The following is a 24,537-nucleotide window of genomic DNA, read 5'->3' as shown; positions in this document are numbered from 1 at the left end:
AGCGATCTGTGAAGTCTGCCATCGACTGGAAGGCCGGCTGGCAGCGTCTCCACCGCGCCGCGCTCTCAACAAGTGCCACGGGGATTACCTGCGCTAGCACCACGTCGTCTGCGGAACCCAGTGCCGTCTGATAATCCTCGAGTTCTTGAAGAACTCGTGGACTGACTTCACGTCCGTGTAACCGGAAAAGGAGGGAACCTCTACATTTATCCGCGGACGCGAGACTGCCGCTGCAGCTGTGGCTTGGTTGGCGCTAGCCACCGAACCGAGCTGAAGGGTGAACACCGACAACACTTAGTTCATCTGCCTCATCAGGGCGGCCGCATCGGTAACCTGCGCAGACTCTACTGCGTCCTTTACCTCACTACCGGACGCACTGGCGTCCGAAGCGGCGGCCCTATCTGGCACGTCTTTTCTCGGAGGCATTGCACTCAACAACTAAGGCCGGCCGGGAGCCTAAACGCGCACGACTACCACCTAGCCCGCATCAAGAGGCTAGTCACAAAGGCTAAACACTTCATAAAACTAACATATGCACAAAAAAATTAAAACACAAACCGCCCGACACTAACAAACACACACATAACCCAAAACAAAATAAAACACTGTACAAACACTACTATACTACACTCCGTGTCATCTGCACACACGATAGCCCTAAACTCAAAATGGCGTCGCGCCTAACATACAAAGGACCGGCCCGTCGTGTTGCCGTGCGCTGCCACGTTGGCAGAAAAATCGTCCACATGGGTGCATATTCAGCCCCAGTTGGGTGCCAGTTGTGGGCGATTCCTCTGCCCGAGGGATGCGTACGACAAACATACAGTGGGCCGGATAACAAACATCTTTTATCTCACGTTAAGCGCGGGCGTCGTCGAGGCTGTCCGGGGTCGTCGTCCGGGTGGCTGCGGGTCGTTTCCGTGGATAGAGCCGGGAGCGAAGCAGGAGCGACGAGCCAGGGACCAAGAAGAGCCAGGGACCAAGAAGAGAGCGACGGCGGCGCGAGGCTTCCTTTATAGCCCCCTCGCGCGGGACCGGTTATCCCCGAACGAGCGGGGAGAGGGAAACAGGCACCGCGCAGGGGGCATTGGGATAGTGGCGCGGCCTTTTAATGCGCGGCGCGCACGGGCCTTACGGATACGTGGTGCAGGGCCCCACAATGAATATAGCAGGGTAGCCGTTGGCGCGCAACCGCCCTGCTTGAGCTACAATGCTGTCCCTTATCCTTTCATGGCAAGACTTCTTGAGCGCAGATTGTAAGCACGAGACAACAATGGCCTCCCTTATGAGTTTTGTATGACCAGACAGGAAGTTTTGCAATGGTTTTGCACATCGTGGACGATAGCACCAGCACACGTGTTTATACTCACTAAACAAGGTCAAATCCAAAAACTACAGTTTATTGTTGCTTGGCACCTCGGTTGTCAATTTCAGTTCAGGTCCACATTCATTAAAAATTTTCAGAACATTAACCAGGCTTCTAGGAAAGCAGTGAGGTCGGCTCAGCACCAAATAATCGTCGAGGTACCGAAAATTCGACCTAACCTATTTGTTGCATTTGCAATGGTTCTATAGACGCTGCTCAAAAAAAATTTGGCCAATGCCACCTTGGAACCTATGGACACTCCGGATGCTTGAACAAAGGACTTTCCCTCCCATTCAACCACTGTTGCCGATAAATAAAATGCCAAGAGTTCTAGAAAACTGCCCACTGACACACCGCATTTGTCAATAAAAGAACGTTCATCATTGTCCTCTGTTATGCACAACTTGACACCTTTCATCAGTTCAGGATGCGACAACGAATAATAAAGGTCCACCACGTCAATGCTGAAAAACGTGCAGGTGCCAGGGTTGTCCAGCTTTAAAAACTCGACAAATATGTCCGAGTTTGGGGTCGCAAATGGGTTCGGCACACACAAGGAAGCCAGATGCCGTTGCAGATAACCTGAACTGCTCGAGCCGAGGTCGAGAAACATGTCCACCGACGCCGTGGGCTGACTTGAAACGCAGGTAATAGTCAGGGGCAGCGGCGCTTCCGTGAAATTGGAGAGTCGAAATTTGAAAGCGTTATTTGTTAATTCACTGGGGAATTTTTTTTTATAAAATGTTGCTGTCCACTGTCGCAGTTATTCGCTGCTCATTAATGCACCAAAATGGGCTCAGTTCATGGTGGTGGTTCATTTTTGGGCTGTGGGCAGTGCGTGTTAACAAAAGTCGACACTCGAGTGTGTAGCCGATACACGGTAGTCCACGCTTCATACCTGCTGTGTCTGTCTTATTGACACTTGCTTAAATACAGTGCACCTATAATGAAGTGATCGAGTTAAACTGGACGATTGCCGAGCTAGGCGGCGAGCTTGCATTATCAACCTGGGCGGAAGCGTAGATTCCCAGCATGGAGTGAAACGCTTAGCTAGAGGACAGCACACGTCGCATGGGCTCCGCAGATTTCAACCCTCACGGACTATCTCGACCCAGTGGGCCACCAGCTTTTGGTTGGATCTGAAAGAACTCACAAGCTGGATTACCCGGACACCGGTTTCAAGACGGTAGGGCCATTTTTGGCAATTTTACCGGACTTTGAAGTCCCACGTGGTTCGGGCGACTTTGTTGCGGGAAACGTTCGTCGCTAAGCCTACGTAGGTTTAGCACGACTACGGGCGTTCGCAGACAGCCAGGCCCACTCAACGACAGCAATGCAGCCTGCAACCGCCTCCCGCAGCGCAGAATACCCGAATGTTGAACCATCAACGAGCAGAATAGCCCAGAATCTGCTAGACGCACAAGAGATGGACGACGCCCACTTCGACATCTCCGATTCCGAGATATCGGCAGTAGGGGGAATCGAGGACTCCGCCATGCAGGAGAAGCAAGACATCCAAAAAGATGACGTAAATTGGGAATTGGCCCTGACCAAACGCCAAAAGAAGCGACAAAGAAGAAACGGACGGAACGCCGCCGCCGCAAACACCGGAATTTCCTCCGCCGCTCAAGGTGACCTCGGAGGGGAATCCCCGGCGTCTACGTCGACAGCTGGCGCGCCAGCTGCCGGCACGCTGAAAAAAGGCGGGAAAGGAACGCAACAGCAGCCCAGGCGAAGGCTGCCCCCGCTCCCCAGGAACGATTTAAAGATTATTTTGCGACCGAAGGGACTTGTAGTCAAGTCGCTCCAGCAATTCCAAGTGGCCCGGGCCGTAGCCACGGCATGCAACAACAAGTTCGAGGGAAGAGACCTGATCACCAGGCTCCGTACAGGATCCAATATTATAATCGTGAGCACGCCGAATGAAGAAGCCGCCCAGCTCGCGAGACGCATCACTAGCCTCAAGATCGAGGGACGCTCATACGACGTGAACGCTTACGTGGCCGTTCCGGAAGACACCTGGCGGGGCGTGATACACAGAGTGGACCCAGGAACAACACCGGAGGAACTGAAAGCCGACTTGTGGACGCGCACACAGGGTGTTACCATCCACAGCGCCCGAGGACTAGGCAAGACCAAGACAGCCGTCATCACTTTTGACGGACCCATCACACCGAAACACGTCATCTACAGCGGAGCCGAGCACAAGTGCTACCCGTATCGGCCCACAAGACAAATCTGCTACATTTGCTGCCAACCAGGTCACCGCTCCGACGTGTGCCCCACACCGGACGCCAAGGCTTGCAAACATTGCGGGCTGCAAAACCCGCCAAAAGACCATTAGTGTACCCCGAGATGCCTGATCTGCGGAGGCGACCACGGTACCGGATCGAGGGAGTGTCGAGACCGACTGAAGAAAGCCAGGGAGCTGCGAGGCAAGGCAACAACGGCGGCGGACGCGAGAGCAAACGCCGCAGCCGGAACGACCGCAGCGAGAAACCAAGGTGGTTCAGCTCGGAGGGGGAGACCTCGCAGAGCCGCTCGACATCCCGGGCGTCACGGAGCCGGTCACGGTCCTTCCCGCCCCTGCCACCCCCGGCCATCAAGGGAGGAAGCCAGCAGCAGCAATAGCAGAACAAGAAGAAGCAGAAGCAATCCCGAAATAGCGGCGGCGTCAAGGTGAGCTGGGGAGCCGAAAACCCCTGGTTTGCTCCGCACTCGGGAGGGATAACTAACAAACAGTCCACAAACACAAACAGCAACCGCGAACAACCTAGACAGGAGGACGCGGAGAAAACAGCGCTGATACGCGGATTACAACTATCGCGCGCTAGGCAGAGCGAGCTAGAGCGCCAAATAGCAGAGCTCACGAAGGCAATATGAGACCTTAAGTCAAACAGCCCTCCGCAGCCACAAACATTACAAACCCAAGCCCCGTCGAAAACAGGCAACGAGGATCTCACTAAATTTAAGGCAGAAATGCAGCAAATGATGCAGCATATGACGCAGCAACTGCAACTATAAGTCACAGAACTCCGGAGTAGCATCCGCAAGCAGAAGTTCACCGAGAACTTTAGAGAAAAGGCCTACCACCGTCCTGCGCTGGCAGCCCTCGGCAACCCGCCCACAGACAACACGGAAGCTTAAATATGGCCAACAAAACCTTAGGCAAGCAAGAAACCTTAGACATATGGCAATGGAACTGCAGAGGCTACCGCAAGAAGCAGTGCCTACTCCAACAACACATCCGTACACAACAAACACCACCCGACATCATAGCGCTTCAAGAGACGGGTACTACGCCAACACTCATAGGATATACGTGTTACGAGACTCAAGAGAAAGGAAGAACGGCAACCCTAGTCAGTAAGGCGCTCATCGCCATAAACCACGCAAGGATAACCGACACCGACGTAGAACACGTGATTGTAGAAATTATACCAAAGAAGAAAAGAAAGAGGGACAGCATCTTCATTGTGAATGCATACAGCCCTCCAAAACAGAGGAAAGCAAAATTCCACGAACTTTTCCATGGCGCACGCAAACTCGCAAAAAACAACACGCTAATCATACTAGGAGACTTCAATGCCATGGACAAAAGCTGGGGATACCAAACAGCTAACCCAAAAGGTAAAGCACTAGCAGAGGCAGCAAAAACACTGACTACAACCTCCTCACAGACTCAGACACTCCAACCAGAATCGGAAACAGCGTCAGTACCGACACCTGCCCCGACCTCACATTCATACGGGGAGCGGAACAGGCAGTGTCGGAGAACCTGTTAGAGAATCTGGGCAGTGACCACTACATACTCAAAACGCAAGTAACCTCAGACAGACTAAAGCGCCAGCTGGAATCGGCAAAAATCACGGACTGGAGCGCTTTTCGAGAGGCATGCGACGGGAATCTCGCCGGGAACGGGATCCAATCGATAGAAGAGTGGGGAAGCCTGCTCAAGGAAAACCAGCGCAAGTACACCAAAGAAATCGCGCGAACGACGCAGACACCCGAGGTAGACGCCAGGCTGCTCATGCTGTGGGAAGCCGCACGCGGGCTCACTAAGAGATGGAAGAAACAAAAGTACAACAGAAAACTAAAACTTAAGATCGCAGAAGTCACAGCGAAAGCAGAGGAGTACGCGGCGCAATTGGCAAGGCGAAATTGGCAACAATTCAGCGACTCCCTCAACGGAACATTGAGCACAGCGAGGACATGGCATATCCTCAAATCTCTCATAGATCCAACCAAGACCAAGGCAGAAAACAACAAGGCCATCTACCGGTTAATCCACCAGTTCGAGGGACCAGACTCAGAACTCCCGGAGAAAGTACGCGTTAAGTGCTTCGGCGATACAAACCCAGCGGCTTACGCAGAGCACTACCGGGGAAGAGAAAACGAGACCCTGGACAGGCCCATCACGCGAGAAGAGGTCTACGCAGCGATTCGAAACACAACCAGAAACACGGCCGCAGGTGCGGCCAAGATCAATAACGCACTCATCCGCAACCTCAGTGATGACCGAGTCGCTGAATTAACCGACTGTCTCAACAAATACCCCAGTCACACGGGCAAGTTTAGTGACACTTTCACGAAGTGCACTTACATAGGAAGAATGACACTTTCGGTGCCCGCTGTCACACGGCAAAATCAAGTGTCATTTTGAAATGACGGCAGTGCCGATGCGGATGCTGCAGCCCTATGTGGAAAGTAATTAGTTTTAACGAAAATACCTTAAAATTCAATTTTACTGCAAGCAGAATTACCACAAGCTAATATTTAGTTTATTTGTGCATTTGAGTACACGGTTTTCCCTAAAAAAGCATCGCGATGTCGCACGCGCTTTTCGCTAACATGCATGTTTACTGCTGTTTACATGCAAACCCAACCTCGCTTATGATATATAGCTGCGGTTATTGTGAACGTAGCTTTGCGACTTCGATTTGCATCGTTAACCGAGAAAATGCCGGTAGCGCGCCTACGTAGGGAGCGGAGTTCACCAGTGTTCGAGCGCGAAAAATGCACGAGTTGTATGATTCAGAGCAGCGTGCATTTTTCACACGAAATCAAGTTCGACGGCGCTTCTATGCAGCCTAAAATGTCCAGCTGCGCAGCACCCACGCACGGCAGCATCGTCACGTCTTAACAGCGTTTGCTTGACCCAGCGTCGAAAAATGCCCAGTTTCCGCAGCATCACAAAAGTAGGCGAGAAGTCCGCAGCGTTCACAGCACCGGGTGCTACTAACTTTCCGCTGTAATGCCGCCCGTGAGCGCCCGTGAACGGCAGAGCGCGCGGGGCAAGTAGCGCTTGGCCGTGCGCTCCTCCGTGGTCGTCACTAGGCCTATGGTTTGTTTCGCATCGGAGTATCAGTGGGCGGCGCTTTCGTATGGCCAGCTTAATAGGATATATGGCTCACTTGTGGCACTGTCTTGAGAGAAATGAGAACAATGAGAGAAATGTGCAATTCAAATCGACGACTCCTTAGGAGCGTAGCTAGCGTATACGTGTACTACAATGGTGAGCTGCGCCGCGCCGCCGGCGACGATGGCTATGAAGTAGAGAGCAGAAATTTGCTTGTATGGCAGCAATTACTCCTGCTAGCGACTCGGTACGGGTCAACGATCCCCAAGAAGGATTAATTTATGACATTGCTTTACTCCAGGGATTATTATTTACGAGAAAAACGAATTCTCGCACACTTTTCTGACGCCGGTGACAGCGGGACCGGATGCGCCGTAAAGGTGCTGGCTTGGAGCTGGCGGCTTGCAGGAACAAAAAAGGTGCTGTCTTCGGCCGGCGCTTGAGCGAAATGCTGCCGTGTCAAGTGACGACTTTCTAGAGATTGGGTTACAGATAACTCCAACTTCGTTGATGCAGCTTGAGATACCGCATACTATCGAGGTGCAGCAGCAGACGAACGCCTTCGCCTTAGCGCAAGCACTGAGAGCGAGGGTAGCTATTCAAGTATACGCATTGTTTTTAGTTGGTGACAGCTTAAATTCATTGCCTATTAATAGAAACGCTCATAAAATTACGATAAAAATTTCAAAACATTGTAATTCTCAAAAAATGTATGAGTAATATGAAGTGCCCTGTTGTAGAGACTACACACTCGCCTGCCGGACAAAGTGTAGTTAAAGTGTAGTGAGTTCGCCAAACTCACTTCCCGCCGAGTGTGTTCGGCAGCGAGTGTCATTAAAGTTCATCGTGTAACACGATGCGAATGACACTAAAGGCGAGTGCACTGTGCACTCGTTGAAAGTGACACTAAACTTGCTCATCTGACCGGGGTAAAACACTGGGAAGCGGAGACCGTCCCCGAGGAGTGGAAGCATGCGGAAGTAGTCATGATTCCTAAACCGGGCAAGAAACTACAAATTGAGAACCTCAGACCGATCTCGCTCACATCGTGCCTTGGGAAACTCTACGAACGAGTAGTGACGCTGAGACTACAACAGTACATGGAGGACAACGAATCCCCACAGCATGTTCGGTTTCAGAGCAAAACTATCGACACAGGATGTACTACTTCAAATCAAAGAAGAAGTACTAGGGAACGTCCCCAAGAGCGGAGAGAACATAATAATGGCATTGGACATCAAGGGGGCTTTTTGACAATGTCAGTCACGAGGCTATCCTTACGGGCATGCATGACCTGAACTGCGGGAGGAGAGTCTACGGCTACGTCAAAGCCGTCCTGTCAAACAGAACGGCAACAATTGGCCTGGGGGACCTCAGATCAGACAAATTCTTTACGCCAAACAAAGGAACACCTCAAGGATCGGTTATCTCTCCTGCGCTCTTCAACATAGCCATGATTGGCTTGGCAAAACAGTTGAAAGAAATCGACGGCAAACACCATGCCATGTATGCCGACGACATCACCATCTGGGTCAACGCAGGCTCGCTCGAAGAGAAAGAAGAGAAATTACAAAAGGCAGCCACCTGCGTAGAGAACTACGTCAGAACAAGAGGGCTAGAATGCTCCACCGAGAAATCCGAGCTCTTAAGAGTTTGGAGAGGAAGACACAACCGCACAGTCCCCACTAGCGACGACTTAAAGCTAAACGTTTACCTCGAGGGGAAGTCGATACCAGAAAAAACACTCATCAGAGTTTTGGGGATGTGGATACATTCAAACCAACGCTGTACCCACACCCTCGCCCTACTCAAGGCATCCACTCTACAAGTGAACCGCATGATCACGCGCATCTCACGCAGACCTCATGGCATGCGAGAGGAGGATACACTCAAGCTGGTTAGAAGCCTGGTAGTCAGCCGAGTGACATACAGCCTCCCCTACTACAACCGCATCAAGAGTGAGGTACAACAGGCGGACGTGATTCTACGCAAAGCCTACAAAACTGCACTCCACCTTCCTCACAGCACTTCAACCGAAAAGCTCCTAGCCCTAGGACTACACAACACTTTCGATGAATTGAGAGAGACACAACTAGTCTCCCAAGTGCGCAGACTATAGCAGACCCCACCTGGCAGGGAGCTGCTTAAGAAACTGGGCCGCGCCGATCAAATTCAAGAGATACAGAGGACACAAACAATCCCGGACGAATATCGCCACACACTAAAAGTAACGCCCATACCCAGGAACATGGATCCCAACCTACACAAAGCACGCAGAGAGACAAGGGCTGAATGCCTACAAAAGACATTAGCACCCAGAGAAACGACGGTATACGTGGACGCAGCCACATACACCAGAACAGCGGGGCAGCACAACAGCAATGTGGTAACAACAGTGATTGAATCGACGCTACACGAGATCACCAGCGCATCACTACAAGACTGTACGATAGTCGAGGCTGAGGAAGCGGCCGTTGCTCTAGCGGCAGCGGAGGGCTATCGATCTAAACGGTCTCTACAATCCTTACAGACTCACAAACAGCATGCCGCAACTATCTTCGCGGCAGAATCGGGCACAGAACGCTCCGCATACTCCGCTCTGGGGGCCACATAACACGACAACCAAACAAAAAACCAATTAAGCATACGATAGTATGGACGCCGGCACACGCGGGAGTAACTGGGAACCAAGAGGCGGACAGGATAACTCGAGGGTACACTTATTACCGAGCATCCAACGTAGGCGACCTCGAGGGGAACGAACCTGTACCCCAAGATTATTCGGTGATACTAAACCATTACAAGGGTTGCAGAAAGCGGTACCCACCACCACACAACTCCCTTAGCAGAGAGGACTCAGTCGCGTGGAGGCAGATACAAACGGGCTCGTACCCGAACCTACACGTACTCAACAAAATGTATCCCACACAGTACACTGACAAATGCCCTTGGTGCCAAGAACCACCCACGCTGTACCACATAACGTGGGCATGCCAGAGGATAAGCGTGGTACCCGTTATAAGAAACCCGAGTGCGGAGCAATGGGAGGGAGTGCTCTCCAGCGATCGCCGAGTCGACCAAGAAGGTCTGATTCGGCGAGCACAACTGGCAGCAGCATCCAGCGGAGCCCTGGACTAAGGGCAACCGACCTTTGTCTTAGAAGATGGACGAAGCCATCTGAAAACCGCAGAAGACAAGCCAATCTAGAGGTAAATAAAGTTTTTCACTCACTCACTCTCATTCCCAGCATGTGTAAGAGAAAAAAAAAAGTAAGCGCCAGGCTGGCCACGACACCCCGGGAAAGCAGCACACATCCCCAGGAATCGATCATTTCAAGGTCCGAAACAGGGCGAAGTCACATATTTTATACGTACAGCTTTTGGGAAAATTTAATTCATGTCCATCCTGCGCTTAGCCGGGATGTTCCTCGTCCTAAACGTTCGCAGGTAACCCAGAGGGTAAACTCTGAAGCGCTATTTCTTGGTCACATATGCAGAACAGATCGAAATTAAGGGTCGCAGATACGTTGTCTAGAGTAATGCAAGAGCCCCATAGACCCGCTGCAGAACTACATGCGGCTTTCCGGATTCACGGAGCGGCTGTTGTCACCGTTGTGTGAGCTTTATTTTCGCAATAGAGGGAAACCTAATTCACAAATAGCGGTCATCGCTGCGCCCTTTTCGCATGCATCCCGCCTCTGGGCACTATAATAGATAATTGTGGTTTTACTGTATTCCCACCAATTCGATGGGCCAGACGCGCATAGGAGCACAATTACCTATTGTAATGAGTATGATCCTGATTGGACCATGTCGCCTCTGCCTTTCGCAGCGCTGCGAACAGTTTCTGAGACGAAGTATAGCTTACCTAACCAAGGCCGAACTCGAGCGGCGGAAGTGACAAGCACCGCCGCCGCGCGATCCTGCCATGGCCTAACGTGTATACATAAACAAGACGGAAGTCGATCGTCAACTGTTTTTTGCTGTTATTTGTTCACTGTTCTTGACACAGTGAAAGCTTAAGGTGGCGGTCCCACTCTAGCGGTGAAGAGACGACCTTTTTGGTGATATTCATACGCCTACTGCGCCTCACTCGTTTAGTTTATAAATGTGACTTTAATATATTTGTAAAGTTTATTTCCTCTCCTTTCTAATGGTGCATCTGGTTTATAAATAGCTGCAACGATATTTAAGCTGTAAAGGAAAACACAAAGGTAAGAAGCGGCTTTTCAGCTCTACTTGTCTCAGGAAAAGCAAAATTGTGCAAAATCTTTTGCACCTAGAAAAACACCGTTCGAGATCTTTTGAGATTACATGTTAATGAACAAAGTTAAGCATTTTTATTACTGTGTATAGCATAGTTTATTAGCCACGCGCCTGTGAAAAGTGTATAAAACAGGTAATTATACATACAATAACTTTCAAGATATGCATTCTGATGATGAGATTTTTTGCGGAGTTGGAGGTCGTACATAGTTCGCTTTTTCCTGAAAATATCATCTGTCTGCTTCATTTCGTGTAAAAGTCATCTGTGATCAAACGTAGCGTTTTTTGTAAAACGGCTAAAAGTAAATGCTAAACTGTTCAAGTAATAAGCTTTTATCTGTGCTGAAATTTCGCGTGGAAAAACTTTACACCTCGCTATCAGAGGATAAGCATCGGTTTTGTTCTACGACTGTCGTGGAATGTGCACGGTCAGGTTGATTTCAGCTAATTTTTTCGTGGTTCACTTGAAGCGCGCGAGCTCTTCATGAAAAATTTTAAGCATGATTGAAATGCTCCATGGCTTGTTTTTTTTTTTTTTTTGGCGAATATAACTTAAAGATTCGGGCTTTCATTCCTTTATTCAACCGGTAACAATTATAAACTACAAAGTGTACAAAAAGCAAATAATAGTGGAATAACAGAGCCACGTATGATGGGATGGATGGGATGGAATATAGGAGCGTCCCCTTTGAAACGGGGTGGTAGCAGTAGCTATCATGCTATTTTTTCACCCTATATCTTAATTAGTGATTTAGAAAGGTTAACTTAACCATCGTTCTATTTATTAAATTTTGGTTCCTACATTACTAACTTCATGTCACTTCTCTGCTTTTAAGCCACCAATCTTCCAGTCGTTTTTTGCTAGTTTCCACCAACGGTTTATTCACCCGGCCACTGTTATCTCTAAACCCCAGAGCTTCAGGAACAGTGATTGCGCCTGTATCAACTTCCGGATGGATACCATTACATTCGAGTATAACATGGTCAATTGGTTAAATGGTTAAATTTCTTTTTGTAGCTGCGTGTTCTAAGGCACCCTGATCTAGCTTCAAAAAGTAGGGCACTGCCTCTTGAGTTATCAAAGAAATCTTCCTTTCTGATCTGCATTTTCCACTTTCGGTATAATTCCACACTGTTTCTTTTCCATCGAATTTATCCAATTTTTACCTTCTGCGTTTTTCACCTGTTGCTTAATGCTCTTTATTTCTCCGTCCTTGTGACTAGCATACTTACTAGTTAGTTTCCTAGTTCTTTTCCTCTATTGTGAGCCAACGCGTTTTAAGTAGAGGTATTTAAACACTTTAGCTGCCCATCTGTTACTGTTCAATTTCTTCAGGCGTTCCTCATATAATATTTTACTGTGAGCTTCCCGTTCTTCGAAAGATGCCCAGCCCATATCTCCCTGTACCGCCTCATTTGTAGTTTTGCCGTGGGCGCACCTAGTGCTAATCGTCCAACGGATCTCTGATTTATTTCTAATGTCGACTGTACCTCTGATTTTAGGCATGAAACCGCATTTCCGAAAGTAAGTCCGGGCACCATAATTCCTTTCCAAATACCCCTCAAAACCTCATACCTATTGTATCCCCACAATGTCTTATGCTTTATTATCCCGGCATTCCTTCGCTCTTTGGCCTTAAGTGATTGCTCATGCTTTCCAATGTATGCCAATCCTTCGTTTACCCATACCCCCAGATATTTATATTCTGCTACTCTAGGTATTTCATGGCCTTGTATTTTAAGACCCTGATCAGTTGAGCCATTGAAAATCATCAGACCCGACTTAACTGCGCTGAAACTGAAGCATAGAGCGTCCCCTTCGTCTCCGCAATACTTAACTAGAGTTTGCAATTCTTCCAGACTCTCAGCGAGCAGCACAATATCGTCTGCATACATCAAACCGGGGAGGCGCTGCTCTACCGCCTTTCCACCTAATCTATATGACAGGTTAAAACCTAGGTTACTGTCTTGTATCCTCCGTTCCAGGTTTATCATATAAAGCATGAACACCGGTGATAGAGGACAGCCTTGTCTTAATCCTTTGCATACTTTGACATCCTCCGTACTTCTTATCCCTTCCCACGTAATTTCTACTTTGTTATCCCGGTATATTTCCTGTAGGAACTCTATTATCTCATAACCGATACCTTCTTTTATATGTTCCACAGGAGTTCCCTGCTTACGTTGTCGTACGCCCCGTTTATGTCCAGGAAGGTCAAATACAAAGGTTTATTTTCCACTCTAGATATTTCGATGCATTGGGTAAGCACGAACAGGCTATCATCTAAGCGCCTACCATTTCTAAAGCCGTTCTGAAGTTCTCCGAGTATTTCGTTACTTTCTACCCATGCTTGCACCTTTAATTTCACCGCCTGCATGGCTAACCTGTACATACCAGATGTTATGGTAATCGGCCTGTAGGATCTTATGTGCATCCTGTCTCCTTTCCCTTTATAAATCAAATTTATTTTACACTGCCGCCAGCTGTGCGGAATTTGCTTATTTGTTATGACTGTTTCCAGAGCTTTTAACGATGTTTCCTTACTTTTTGGACCGAGTTCATTAATCAGCTTGATCGGAATTCCATCTATTCCTGTAGATGTGTTTTTAGGAATATTTTTTTCTGCCTTTTTCCAGTTTAGATTGGTCAGTTGTAAGCTGCTTTGTATTCTGCTACCTTGTGTTGCTTCCTGATTTGCGGAGATTACCCTATCGTCTCTCTTAAATGACTCAGCTATAACTGATGTAATGCAGTTCACTGCGCTGTCTCCCTTTAAACAATTTCTCTCGTTATCTTGAATCCGATCCTGCTTTCTTTGATTCTTCTTCCCTAGCCAGCTTATATGGTTCCAGAATTTTTTTGCTCCGCCTCTAGAGGCATCTTGTATGTCAGCCATCCAGCGATCGGTGAACTGCCTTATTTTACTTTACACGAGGGCCTGCACCTGAAGTTTCTTTTGTCGATATGATTCCCATTTTCGGTCGATTTCCTCCTGAGATACCTGTGCTTTCTTTGCCATTCGGTGTTCCCTTGAAGCAGCCCGTCGTTGATCAATAGCTACCCTGATTTCCTTATTCCACCAGCTCCGTGGCTTCCTCTTTTCATTCCAGCGGTTTGCTACTTTAACCTCCTGAATTTTCCTCCTTATGAGTAGTTCTACCTGTTCATAATCCCAGTCTTCCATGGGGCTATTCTCTATTGCTTCCTCTATGTCTGCTGCTATCTGCGCTATTTGATCGTCGTTTAATTTTGCGTTTACGTTTTGTCTAAGTTCCATTTCTCTTTTCATCAAGGGCCCCATCTCCAGACTAATACGTTTATGATCACTTCCCAGACTACACTCCCCTTCTTCGTCTATTTCCATTTTTGTGACCTTGCTATAAATTTCCTGCGACATTAGACAATAGTCAATGGTCGTCTGCCTGTTGCGGAATTCCCCCGTGATTTGGCCTTCACCATTTTGTTTCTCTATTTACTATAACTAGATCGTGTCGTTCACAGAAATCTAGCATTAGCTTCCCGTTACAATCCGTGTATCCATCCAGACCGTCGATGTAGCCGTTCATGTCCCTCAGTAGAATAATATTGGCCCCGTTTCCAAACTGGCTTATATCGTCACTGAGACATTCAACAAGATCCTTGTTTTCTTGCCTGCATTGATGTCCTGCTCCTAAATAAACTACCCCTAGCCATGTCCTTATGCTGGCAATTGTTCCTGAAACCCAGATATGTTATTTATATAGTGAACTAGAATACTTCTAGTTCACTATAGTTCTTTACAAGATGATGATGGTGATGATGATGATGATAGTGTTAGCTAGTCCCTTTGTAACGGGTGGACACCAGATTGGTGTCCCAGCTAATAATAAAAAAAAGCGCCGTCTATGAAATTTCATGTGCACTAAAATGTCGCAGTTCAGAAAAATTACGAGGATGGCGCCACAAACACCCTGAATCGAGGGGTATTTACGAGAGGGTATTGTGCTTCTACAACGTTTTCCCTCTGCCCTTTCCTTTCCATCGAGCGAGAGAGGTAAACACTGGCGAGTCGGGTCGAGTGGTCGGGTCGAACTGAGGTGCAGGTGCTTCGCGCATGCGCAGTAGCGCTACTTGAAAATGGTCCCTTGCCAAATGTACACTTGCTTGCTTTAAGATTTATTTATCGCCTCGAATTAAGTGTGTCATACTGTTTGTGTGCCGAAACGTTGCCAGCTAAGGCTCTCGCGCTACTTACTTACTCTACTTACTCAGCAAGATATAATCGTGCCGGAGACATGAAAAAAAAAATTTTTTTGTAGTCTTGTAGCGCCCCTCGCGCCGCGCTTTTATCACAAACAACGGCACGGCGCTGGACAAAGAAGAATTTGGCACTAAGCGTCTCAGTGCAAGCAGCGAAAAAAAAAACAGTTCGAACCCGAATGCTGTCGGAGCTGGTTATTCCTCGTCTTAGCTCCGCCACAAAGCTATCTTCAGATGTTCGCGGTGTTAGCATATATTATGAGAGTGTGGAATTTAGACTTTTTTTTTCAGTGGCAAGAAGAAAAAATATCTTCCCCTTTCTACGATAAAATGAATAGTAGGGCAGGGAACTATAACACTGCATAAATTAATATAATATAATTTCAAAGAGCGTCTCCCTAGGAGAAATTGCACGAATACTTGTACCCTGCCACTGGTACAGATGAAATGTTTCGACAGTCTGCCAAGTACAACTTGAAAACCTGAACATGCACAAGCATGCCTCTTCAACCTTCCCACTGATGTTCCTATATAGGGCAAGCAGGGCAGGCTCCAAAGAAAAGGAGAAAAAATGATATAGTGGGCGGACGAAGATAATCAATCACCAGCGTTTCAGTCACGTTTCTTTTTTTTTTTCCGAATGTTGTGTTCCGGTGATGATAGTAAAGGTAACGTACCGCGGTAGCTGCCGGGGATGTTTTCGATGAATGGGCAAGTAGGAAACAGCCATGTGAAGCTTCTCCAATACAAAAATGTGATGTTGAATCGGGTTTTGCCACAGCATTTCCGTCACTCCCCTCACTAAAAATTAAAAAAAAAATGATGAGGCTGAACGCTGCTGAACCGAATGTCGAGCTTTAGCTAAAATGAGATTAACCACTGTAATCAAGAGTTCGACGAAATGCAGTCTGATCAGGTGTTGGCATAAAAAAATATACAGGGTCACTGACCAAGTCAAAGTTTCATGAAAACGTACTATTGTTTCGAAAGCCCTACAGCTTCGCTGTTCACAATGGAGAAACCAGACAAAAAGCATTCGCTAATTATATCTTCTTCAAATACTTTGACCTGATCAGTGGCCCTATATATATATATATATATATATATATATATATATATATATATATATATATATATATATATTATGAGAGAAAACACTGAATTGGTTTCCCGTTTGATTCTTTTATTTGCGCTTATTTTATTTATTTTACACGTGCATGATGTCCCGTCCTCTTCCCAGCTAATTCCGCTTCGTGAAGGGGGATATTATACCGCGGATTGTCCGACGGCGTCTACGGCAAACCGTTGATGCATTCGACAGGGAAGCTGGTTCGGCGTTCATTTTGCTATAATGCTATAACTGCCTAGCATCGCCCGCTACCGCGCTTTGCCGCTGTGGCCGGGGGCGTGGAGCGTTCGGTCTAGTTTGCCCGGGCACAATGAATACGGCGATGTTGCTATGGTGATGGCACTGTTTACGATTCTTAGAAAAACGCGCCACTCGCGCAAGTGAGACACAGAGCCAATGCTCAAAAAGCCCGTCGGCAGGCAGAGCGTTTCCAAAAGAATGGGGTCTTTATCTGAGTAAAGGCCGCTGTACGGTCACTATTTGGGCGCTGCGCCCGTCCGCTCGAGGACGCATCCGCCAGGTCCTAACTATAGTGCCTAGAAACAATGGGGCGGACGGAGGCATGCGTCCTCCGCCCGGCTGCCGCACAGAGTTCGTCAACTTCAACTTTTGTCGCATGCGTTCTGGAGGCGCATCGCAAGCTCCTCCTACTTTTTCAAAGATGGCCGCCGACCGAGCGTAGGCGAAACAAGGCCTAGGCGGACGGTGCCTGTCGATGAAAGATAGACTTCATGTCGCTATTGCTCGTTTATTACGATTGTTCAAAGCGACTTGGAAGTTTGGCTTGCCATGTGCACAAGCATCGAGTGACAGTTCCCTCAGCTGAGTTGGCCTGCACCGAGTTGACGAGTGGCCGACAAACCTACGGAAGATGTACTACTGCTACACAGTTGCGGCAAGGTCAATGTACAACTGGTCGCGCAACTTGGAAGAAAACGCGTGCAGCTGCCTACTGCCAGCGGCATCAACTCGATGATGAGGGCTCCTGCGAACTGTGAGGCAAATTACTAACGCACAGAAAATAAGATCTGCCAGAACTCCAAAGAACTAGAAAGTAAACATAATATTCGCGCTCAAGAATGAATGCAGTTTTTGTTTCTTGCGTAAGAAAAAACGTGTCACGTTTTCAATAATATTTTAACTTGTTTCTAACGGCCTCTCTCGGCCACTTATTATCCGCTGCGTAGTTGCCCAAAGCTCAGACAGCTCAGATATGGTTCAGACTGTACAGACCGAAGCTTTTTTCATCCGCGGAATGGGTGCGTCGTCGGCCCCGGTTCAACGTTCATCGTTGCGTGCTGCGTACAGAGTGGGTTATCTGTAACAAACAGTCAGTATTTCATTCTGCTGGTTTTGGTAGAGCTTTACTGCAAGGCGAAGACTGTCTGTGCTCGATGAGAAACTGATTGCCGCTGCATGTGCGCATTTCCGGACGATGGGACAATGCTGCGTCACAGCTCGGCGGCTCGGCTCGGCCTCCCAGGCACGTCGCAAAAGTGGTGGCTTGTTTTACGGATACACGTCTGCATGAGCGGCGTATCGCTGCATGTTTTAATTGAGCGGTCAAGGTGAGATTTTATTGCCCCCAAGAAGCGTGTCGCATTGCTCAAAGCCTTCCGTTCCGCTCCCCTTGCTGCGTGTTTTGCTTACTGCGTCGTATTACCGCACCAACGTTCGCTGAACGTGCATTTTTTTTTTTACAGTGATGTTCCTATTGTCAATGGGATCTTTCTCATGAACATGTTAAATGCTTAAGTTGTAAATTTGTAACCTCACATTGACTCCTTTCAGTGGCAAATGAAACGCGAGTAAAATATCGGAATCATGAACAGGGCGAGATTTATTGGAGCGAAGCTATATCGTAGATATTTTCACTTCTCAGACGCATTAACTTCTAAATACTAGCAATCCCAATTTGAATTGCTTACCTAAGCTCTTACAGGTTGGCGTTCTAGCGCTAGCGTTAGTTATTCCGTTCGTTTGTTTTTGTTGTTCTTTGACGCCGATATGTATACTTTGTTTGTTAGCAAGATCTTTTACCCTTTTATAATCTCACCGCATCTCGTTTGGAGACCTACGCTCAGGTCATTTTGTTATCACGAGGATTTCATGAAGACCGTGACGAATGAGCGGTGGTCGCTCTCCTACACTTAAAGATTTCATTGCCGTGAAGCGTCTATGTAAGTAATCGTGAATTAATAAAGCCTGGCTTTCTATGCAGCACAGCTTCACTCATTTATGCCCTTAGTGAAATGCCTCAAGTCATGTGGTTCTATCCATGTGCTTGCCGAATTCACTTGAAGGCCCTTGTTCACAAACGTGCCCGAAGAAATAAGCCCCAGAATGCGTTTACATGACGCGCGACGAAAGACTAGGCTAACGACGACGGAGGCAGAACGATGCTATGATAAGGTGGTTAAAGATGCCGTAACATTTCAGTTAACCTAAAACTTGACAGTAGAAATCCATGTCAAGTAAAGTTGGCTGAACAGTTACGGTGTCCATTTTTCTGCCTTAACCGAGCATCGTTCTGCCTCCGTCGTTGTTGGCCTTGTTTTTCGTTCATAAGTAAAAATACAATCAAATTCCCCGCCAAAAGTACGTCACTGTGACGTCACAAGCAACGTCACATGTTTGTTGTGCCTCACAGTTCGCAGGGGGCGCTGGGAAACTAAAGCCTCGTTCACAATGAGCATGATAGCTACTGCTACCACCCCGTTTCAAAGGGGACGCTCCTATATTCCATCCATCCATTCCATCCATCCATCCTCGCTCAGAGTCGACACTACAGTGAACTAGAATATTGGGTAGTGTGCTCACTCCGCGGCGGCTCTACGGGGAGCGGAGGCCCCGCGTGTGTCGACAGGCGACTGCTTCGCGGCGCCGGCACCAGGTGGCGCCACGGTAGACTTCACGGTAGAATTTTGCTCCGCCCGTCGCTGTCAGCCGGTTCAATTTGTCACTGCGTTGTGCGCATTTGTGGCTTCGTTGTTACTTTGCTGTGCGCATGTTCTTTTGGCGCTTATCGGAGGTAACTTCAAGCGTTTGTTCAGTAAAGGCCAGTTCAGGCTCTTGTTTAAGCTCCCATCGAAAGTGAGTGTTGACTACACCACGTGCGTCGGTGTATGCGTGTTCTGCCTGGAGATCAGAACTCTTTGTGCTTTTCTTTCGCACATGAGGGGGTAAGCGGACATGTGGCCTGTACTAACCGGTTAATTCACTGGGGCAGACTGCTAATAATAATAATAATAATAACAATATTTATTTCGTATAGTTAGAACAACATACACATACGGAAGCGCCGAAGCCACAAGCGGGCTTGTGCGGCGACAACCGGCAGCCGCTGCAATCTTCGCGCCACATCAGAACTCCATCAGAGCTCCATCAGAGGCAAAAAAAAACATTTGGCACTACACACTATCAAAAATGAATTGACAACATCAGTACATATTAACTCTCAATGTTTTGCGGGTGGTCAAAGAAAATACGTCGTCCAGCGATCGTTGAGGATGGCTGGAATATAATAGCGTCTTGTTGCTTTACCGTAATGAATGCGGACTCTCGGTTTAAGATAACGAGGAACATGTCTCAACGGTACCGGTTTCGTGTTTTTGTGCCTGTATGGACTGCTCCAAAAATATTTTAGTACTACAATTTGTTCAAAAGATTGTCAAAAGCAGGCAAACCGGCTGTTCTAAAGACACTGCTGGGCAAATTCTCCTGTGGCATGTAGAGGACGCTTGTAGCGATGTTTTTCAAACTCCTATTAACTCCATGTGAATGAGCAGTTAAAAACACTACCCCAGAGCATGGGCGATTAGTTTTCTGATAGAAAAAGGCATCATGGTTTTCAAATTAAACAACAAAGATGAAACACTTCTAAGTTTCTTACAAATGTGGGTCAACTGAGTACTCCATGTCAGATCACTGTATATGGGTACACCAAGATACGTAACCGACGGGACGCTAGATATAGGTTGACAAGAACACAAATAGCAATATGAGGGGTTTAAATATATAGAACCTACATTTGGTACATCTTTGTGCGGGCTACGAAAACAGACAAGTCGGGATTTGGTCCCATTTATTTGTATTAAGTTTGAGACAAACCAATGATTAAATTTAATAGCGCCTCCTGAAGGTTAGCCAAGGCACATGAAAACTTAGGTTTGCCTGATACTAGTAAAGGGTCATCGGCGTAAAGGAATATAGTGGATGCTTTCACGTGGTCACATATATCATTCACATATACCCGCACAACAAACTTACCGCGTCACTGCAGATAGGCCCAAACCAAAATATGCCGGCCCGTCGTCAAAACCATTGCTACGCGCCTGAATGCAAGACTGGCTATGTGCATACTAAAGGTGGCCCAAAAATAGCCCTGCTAGGCGTTCCCAAAGATGACTTTTAAGGAAGCAGTGGGAGATCAACCTCCGTCACTCGGACAAGCGGCTGGATGAGAGCTGTGGAGCTGTGCTGTTTGTGAGCTTCATTTCGAGCTTCGTTTCGTTCTACGGGGCTATGTTCATATTGTGAACGGGGGAAAAAGTCCGCATCCCTCGTTGGAAGCCAGCATTATCCCCCGATGCCACACCGACGCTATTGCCGAATCTGCCGGCCTATCTTTCAAAAAATATACCGAAAGAAAGACAACAAAGGAAGAGGAAACCCACTGGTGTTGTAACTCATACGGGCCCTCGAAAACAAAATTTTCTAGTCTGCCCGATATACCCGTAACAACAGAAGAGTAGGAATCGGCCCCAAACGAACAGATTCTGAACGTATTCTTGATGTTTTGGAAATGGTTAGAAATAGACTGCATAAAGAAGTTGGTCGCCCCGTTCACGCAGAAGGCCGATCTGAAGAAGTAATAAGGTTTTATTTAGTCACCAGACTGCACTTCTATGTGAAAGGGGTTAATTCAAAAAAAGGCAGAAAAACGAGAACGGGCGAAACACCTCAAACTAAGCCATTGCTAACGTTGTTGCGAAGTGCTGGAGCAAGTGAAGGAAATAAGCGGCAAAATACGTGAACATAAATATACGCAGCGGTGACAAATCTGTTCATGTTTCATAAAGCAGTGACTTTATGTCTCTGTATGCAGTAGCTGGTTTAAAAACCTTGTGGTGCGGCTCCCGTGCTGCGAAAAACACGAATTGTAAATAATGCATCTTTCCTTTTACTTTGTCAGAATTACATGCATTCATTCTACCTGTCATCTCCATGTCCTTTTTGTTTTTGTGTGCTGCAGCATGGGTGTTTGTGAATAAGCAGTTATTGCGGCCGACACTCCTTCACTCCGCATTTATCCCTGGCATGAATCCCAAGCTATAACTATTGACTTTAAGCATTAATGGAAAGAACTGTATAACCCCCGAATATGCAGTGCATTATAATTTCTTTCCAGTGAAACAATGCAGGCTCGAGTGACATACACTAAGTGAACGTCCCAACGAGCCAAGCGCATTAACATTGTTTGAACATGTGCACAGCGCAGATACAAAGTTCAATTCAAGGTCCGCTTAACAATTTCAGCAAAACCCACGCAAATGTCGCGGTAATATTTCAATTTGTCGGCGCGGCTACTGCGACGCCGGCCGAGCGCGGCACTGGCTTTTACCCGTGGAGCGCGCGCGCTTCGAAGCACCTACCGTGGAGACGCGCGCAGCGCCACCGCCCACCGCCGCTCCCCGTCGACACCGGCGGGGACACCTCGAGCGGCGCTTGTGAGCACACTACCCAATATTCTAGTTCACTTCGACACGCAGGCTTCTATGGGAGTTACGCTACCATTTGTTCTTCTACCATGGTTGCGGTGCCTAGACGTATTTATTTGGAGCCGTTTGTGATTGCTGCAGGATTTTCACGGACAGCATCAAGAAGCAGCTCCCTGCAGTGAATTAATTCCCTGTGCGCGTATACAGTTTCATAGCAGCGACAATTAGTTGTAATGAGAGCGTTCGGAACAACTGCTGTTTTGCCAAGTTGGTGAAATCTCCTGCAAGTATATCTGTTACGAGTGAAAAGCTCACTGCGCCCGCTTTGTTTTCCGAATGTTGACATGAATTTTGAGCTGTGCTAGTCGCATTCATTCGTCTGCGTGCAGTGATCGCGATCAATCACTGATATCAATCGTGTTTCGTGTATGTGCTGTGCTTCAGAACTGCCGTGGGTGTGAAGTGCCCTTTCTGAAAACTGTGTTTTACGTGCGCGAAACGATTTTGGCTGCACGGAGAAGCGTCGGGAAGCTGGCACCAATCTGCTGCTTGATGCTTCGTGAAGTATGTTTGCGATGGTTGCTTGTTATCATTGCTTCGTGTGATGTCTTGACAGATGTGTTTATTGGGATTAATCGTTGTACTCCGTATGCTCTCATTACAACCGTGCGCGGACGGCATTGTTGTTAGTGTTCTTGGCCTCTTTATATATAGGTATGAGTTGTGGGCACACAACCACGGCGGGCTTGTAACCAAGTTTTAGTACCGAGAAAAAAAAAACACAACGCATTCTTGTTCTGTGAATGGAACGATTACCGTAGAAATGGCTGAGAAAGCTAAGAATGTGTGTAAGATTTTTTAGGACAAGTGTAATAGATTGGGCAGTGTTATATGGTACAGGAAGAAAAGTACAGACACAATCTGAAATGAAATGCAATCTTATGTGTTATTCAGTTTCCCCATTGGAGCAGTATAAGGTTAGAAGGATGGAAGTTTTCTGCACATTGTGCAGGACAGTCCTTATGATATTCTCATAAAAAAAAAACGCACAGTAAGCCATAATAATAAAGAGTAAGAGTACCTGCAACCGAGATCTCAGTAGAAAACCACCTGCACTTTATCTTTAGCTTTATCATGCGGCTCACAGAGCATAGTGTGAACCTTGGGGTGCAAATACATGGCACAAGGCATTTGTTTACATCTGGCATGCCTTAAGCTGCATGCAGTAACACTTCATGAGAGCGATGAATGCTGGTACTCTCAAGTATGACTCAAGGAGCAAAGATTTTAGGGATATTTATAGCAGGAATTAATGAGTAGAAGGTATGTAACACGGTCACACAAACACTTTCTATCCTCATTGAACTCGATCTGCATTCAACTCATGCAATCGTGCCCGAGCCTGCTTGGATCGAAGCTGTTTCTGAGCGCTCTTGAGTTTTGAAGCACATCCAAGAGCGGGCGTCGCCACCCTCGATGTCACCTAACGCACACGAAGGAAGCTTCTCAGTGGTCATTCAAAACGGCCGTGCAGCACCGGATGCTTCAATGCTTCCTGAAAACCTTAATGAGGATCACAAGTGTTCGCGTCGCAGAGGTATAAGAAGGAGCAGGTAATTTCAGACTGAATTTGCTAAGAAATGGGCTGCTACCACAGTTCTTTCAAGTGCATTACAATGAAAAACCAAAGGTATATGCAGAAAATAGCATCTCATAAGCTTTTGTACTCTCAAGACAGGCAGTTTGCACATGTAAGCACTTCAGACGTCACATGAAATCCTGTGAACAGCTGACCAGCGGCATTGTTCTGCAATATACATTTCCCTCATTGTCTTATGAACAGCAAAAAAAAAATGCTTTTCATAATGGCAATAACATGCACCTATTATTTACTGCAGATTTCCTGCTCTCATTGATTCATTTCTTTTTTTTTAATTTTTACTTCTTAATTATTTCGTGGTTGAAATTGCCTACAAGTATTTGATTCGTTTGAAAAGCTCACTACACATATCTTGCATTCTGAATGCTGAAATAAAGTTCGATCTGTGCAGGTAGTCACGTTTGTTCTTCCCCCTGTAGCGATCATGCATGCACGGCTTTTTCCCTGCAACATGTCCATCATAAATATTGATTGTGGCTCGTGTGCATTGTGCCTGAAAACAGCCTTGGGTGCGATGTGACCTTTCTGGAAACTATTTTGTATTAATGAAATGATCTCCGCTGTCTGCTTTCTGATGTGACTACAGAAGCATCGGCACCACTCGGTGGCTTGATTCTTCATGAAGTATAATTCTTGCAATTATAGCTAGATTATAGCAAGCCTGTCTTGTCTGTGCCACGTCTTGTTCTGATTAATCGTTATGTTGTGGGTGCTGGGCATCATGATGGTGTGCCGACAAAACTGTCAATTTTCTTGTCTCTCTGAAAAGCGTACATATCTATGATGGGTACCGAGGGT

The 24,537-nt window shown here is 47.2% G+C and overlaps 1 pseudogene; it reads left to right on the top strand.

The window, feature by feature from the left end:
• The first annotated feature begins 2,699 nt into the window (after positions 1-2,699).
• On the top strand, positions 2,700-7,917 carry LOC146182921 (uncharacterized; annotated as a pseudogene).
• Positions 7,918-24,537: the final 16,620 nt, after the last annotated feature.

Source organism: Amblyomma maculatum, chromosome 7, assembly GCF_055883805.1.
Source record: "Amblyomma maculatum isolate TAMU_Amacu chromosome 7, ASM5588380v1, whole genome shotgun sequence".
Classification (NCBI taxonomy): Eukaryota; Metazoa; Arthropoda; class Arachnida; order Ixodida; family Ixodidae; genus Amblyomma; species Amblyomma maculatum.
Note: the sequence above shows the minus strand (reverse complement) of the source record. Positions and strands in the feature narration are given on the sequence as shown.